We start from the raw sequence: 4443 nt of genomic DNA, 5'->3' as shown, positions 1-4443 counted from the left end.
TCTGCGATGATGGCTTGATGTGCGGAAGCACACGATGCAGGGCTGAGACGCCCATACCTGTTCGGTAGGTATGAATTACAAAGGAAGAACAGTGGCAGTGCCTTTTTTAAAAAAAAATAGAATAGTATAGGTGTTTCAGGCAGGCTTACTTTGAAAATTTTGTAATAATATACAGTAAGGTCACAAAAATTGCAAATTAAGTGGTAAACCGGGACTTTTATAGGATAAAATCAAAAGGTGCCCGTTTAGCAACAGATTTTAAGGTGGGAACTTTTTCTGGTATTCCAGTAGAAAACTGTCAGTGGTTTTAATGTTGTGGCTCACAAATACATAAGTAATTCATGGTAGCAACAATTGAAAGAAATGCGTACATTGTTGGTTTTCATCACCAACGTAATGCTTTGTCAACTGAAGCAAGACTTACACAAAAATGAATCAGATCTGCATAGATAGTTTGGCTGACAAAAAATGCTACTAACAAAAATGTAAATCAGACTGCTATAAAAATACAAAGATAAAGAATTAGAGTTGCAGCTACAATGAGTGACTGATATATGCGGAAACATCAGAGAAATTAATATTCATCAACTATGATAAAAATAACTTGCAGACTTCCACTTCTTTTTACGAAGTGTCGTCTAGAAAACAAAAACATCCAGCTGTATAAGTAAATAGCTGCCTGATACATTGTATTAAACAGTTCTAATCCCAGTCTATATTCTCCCTTGTTAAATCATGGCTGATTGCTCACCATAAAAGCTTTTATAACTAACTGTAGCTTGAAGAACAAACAATAACTTCCACTTTGTTCTGGTCAGCTATGTTACATGATCCCCTATGTAAGGCAAGTTGGGTGGAAAAAAACCTGATTCCGTCCTTCTTCATCTCAACTTGTTCATCCTCACCGCTCAGCTTTTTCAACCTCAAATCTATCTCCCTCCTCCTCTGCTTCTGTTTGTGTGCGTTCGTGTCCTGGCAGTGTTGTTGTGACACTCTGCTTCCATTAAACCCACATCAGAGCCTCTGCCAACTGTGTCACAGAGGAGGAGGAAATTACTGCTGACCTCTTCACCCCTGTCCTCTACCATCACATGCTCAGATATATAGATAGAGAAATAGATGGATAGATAGATAAAGTACTGCGCAAAAGTCTTGAGCCACCCCTCATTTCTTTACATTTTGGAGGCAGACTTTCTTATAATTGTTTAAAGTGGTCTTAAGTAATAGTTCTCTGGGCTTTCTAAAGGTCTTTTCTTCAGATATTGGCTGCTTTTTCCATTTGTTTCAGTTCAGTCCTTCTACCTGACAATTTTCTGAGAAATTTGTTTGTTGAACCACTTAACCTGTGAATCATTCAAGCATAAAAAGATCCCTAACTGAAGGGATGAACCAGTGTTGTGTCGATACATAACAGACAACTTTCCAAAAAAAACATGTTAAATTGTATCTATAGGCACTTTGTTACTAGCAGCCTGTCACAAAGCACATAATTTGTTTCCATTTTTTTTTTGTCGTATCTATGAAAACATCATATATAACATAGTTTTCAGAAAATAGTATTTTTGCAGGAACAAGGTGATTCCCAAGAGGGCTGAACAGGTTGCCAGTCCATCACAGGGCCACACAGAGACAAACGAGACAAGCAACGTTACAATAAATGTCTGCATCTATTTTCTTAGAAATACATACAGAAATGAGGGGTGGCTCAAGAATTTTGCACATCAAACCCAGGTACAACTTATGTTTTCTGTACAAAACTCTTCATGCTACAATGTAACAATGTTATCCAAATGGGTGTGCCTCTGAGGTTCCTGGTGGGGAGCCTTGGGTCCTGTAACATTGTTCCACTATTACATTCTAACAATTCTGATTTAACCAGACTCCACAGAGACCTGGTGGCTGGAAAACTTGGATTGGCTTCTATTTTTGGAACTCCCCAAAATGACCTCTAATTTCACTGTTTTATCAAAGTACCAGAATACACTGTAGGATGGAGACAAAGGTAGGAGGAAGAGAGAATAAATTGAGATGGAAAAAGGGAGGGTGTAGCTGAATTTATTGTACTGCTTTAGAAAAAAAATCTCTTGCCACTGCTAGAAGTAATACAAAACCAGAGGCTTCCGCAGCAGATGTCAAATAGCATTCCCGTGGCTATGAGCAGACACAGTTAAAACAAGCTTGTCAATTATAGCTTAGACGATGAAAGGTTTTTTGCAGTCCACACAACCGAGTGGTGGACCACAAAGAGGCGTTGGGGGAAATTTCTCCATATGGATGGCACGTGTTCTACAGTCAAGATCACGCTAAACAATTTCAGTAAAAGGAATCATAGTTTTATACTTGTAAATGAGCAGCATGTGCACACAGATTGTTTTGTCTGAACACAATGCCCCAAACACAAGGAAGATGATTTTTTTTCCTAAGAAACAATAGTTTGTAGAAAATCCAAGTAACGCTTTGCAGTTGAGATATTATTAGCCAATATCAAAACCGTCCTTCTCCTGCAGCTGCAGCTGCAGCAGACAGTACCAGGCCCTTGTCATTGTCCAGGATTCAGGTGCAAGAAAAAGAAAAATAGCGAAATTAAATCAAATTCCCTTCACTGGGCCTGGAGAGCTCAGCTGCTCTACAGGAAGTTTCAGAAATATTCCTTTCATTCTGCACCGGTGTGCCCATAATTCAGTGCTCCTCCCTGTGTCTCGCTATGGTAGGAATTCACAAACACAGTTCGTTCCTTTATTATATTTGAAGAGGGTTTGCAAGAAAGAAAGGCATGCAGAGGAAGGAGGGGGGAGGCTGATCACTTTATCGGAATACCAAAGAGTGCAGGTCTGTTGTTCTGTGTTCGAACTGCATTGTATTCCTGGCACATACTTCCAGTAAGTTAACTGAGACCTAACTCTATTTTCCTGCTACCTGATATATGTCTGCAGATCTTGCTCAATGCTTTTAATTAAATGCTGCAGGTTGTTGGATGATGTTTATGTAATTCCTCTTTTTTTTGTATTCAGAAATCAAATCCAAATGGGGTTTGGAGAAGTTCATCAAAAGGACCAATTTAAATAGTCACATTTGTTTTTGAAAACAGCAGTAGGTCTTATGGGTGTGCTGCTGGCAGGCTTTATGGATTTTTTCTTTTTTTTTTTGCCTGTGCATACAGTCTTTGGGAATATTGTCTGTGGATTTTTAAATGAGGGGCTCAGCTGTTTTTGAAACTTATAAAGGAATGATAATTAAGCAGCACTGTGGCCTGGGAATCTATTGTCAGCAAAAGTAGAAAATTGTAGTGTGCCCGTGCTGCAGAGAAATGTTGGGAAAAATTGTTTGATCTATCTGGTTCAGGAAGGAGCTCAGACAAGCTATGTTGCCGTGTCACTTTTAACCCTCTGACAGAATCACTGGTCGTAATGGAAAAGGTTCAAATCATGCCACAAAATCCCTGCCAACGGGTCATCTGCCCTGTTATCTAATATGATCTAATCTCCTGGTTTTCCTCCTCTGGCAGAGGACACATGGGCAGACAGCAAAACATGTCAGGGATATTGGATGTGTTATGGTGGTGTTTGCTAGAGGTGTCTTCCTCGACTATACCTTGGACTCTGATGAGCTGAGGGACCATTATTCCCCAGGTGATTCTGCCTGAGATTAACTTTCTAATGTGTGTGTGTGTGTGTGTCTAGCACCAAAACTAGTAATCTCGCACAGGAATTGGTGACTTTTATTTTTTTGGGGGGTGGGTTTGCTGTCGATATTGTTTGCTACTGCATTCCTAAAAAAACTGTGCGGCTCTACATTATTTTCCTATTCTGATGCAATCTTCAGGCTTCTTTTTTTTTTTTTAAGTAGAAAGATAGAAGGCTTCGCCAGCAAATGTGCCAAAACAAGGATGCAACAATATAATACTCTATCAGAAGAACAGAGATTGAAATGCTGCCTTGAATCTCTTGCCTCAATTATGCTATGAATAGCACCGGCACTGTCATGTTTTTGAGGATGTCTTCAAATTGTGGAGAGTCTTAGTAGTTACAGAGGCTCATTGTGCAGGCAAGAAGAGGGGATCTTGTTTTTTTACCTTTAAACAAGGCAATTAAATGGCAGCTGAAATTAATCTAAAGTGACAGTGGTCTTTTTTTTGTTTATCCTTTTTCTAAAATATGTGGCTTGCTGAAAGAACAGCTCATCAGAAGAGTACTCCAACCATTAATTACTGTTGCTCCAGTCTTTTTCTTTAACAAAAAATGATGTTGTTTAGAAAATTATTGGGAATGCTTTGGAGGCTTTTAGGATTTTCAGTTCAAAGAGCCCTGTCCCACCAGAAAATGTAATGTTTATTTTTCCACTTGTCCAAAACACATTAGTGTCACAGTCCATTATCGTAAATTTGTGATGGTAACTTATACCTAGCTTATTGTTTTGTTTAGGGCAGCATCCATGTAAGACATA

This window comes from Leuresthes tenuis, unplaced genomic scaffold, assembly GCF_036924035.1.
Source record: "Leuresthes tenuis unplaced genomic scaffold, fLeuTen1.0.hap1 SCAF_24, whole genome shotgun sequence".
Taxonomy (NCBI): domain Eukaryota; kingdom Metazoa; phylum Chordata; class Actinopteri; order Atheriniformes; family Atherinopsidae; genus Leuresthes; species Leuresthes tenuis.
This window is presented reverse-complemented; position numbering follows the sequence as displayed.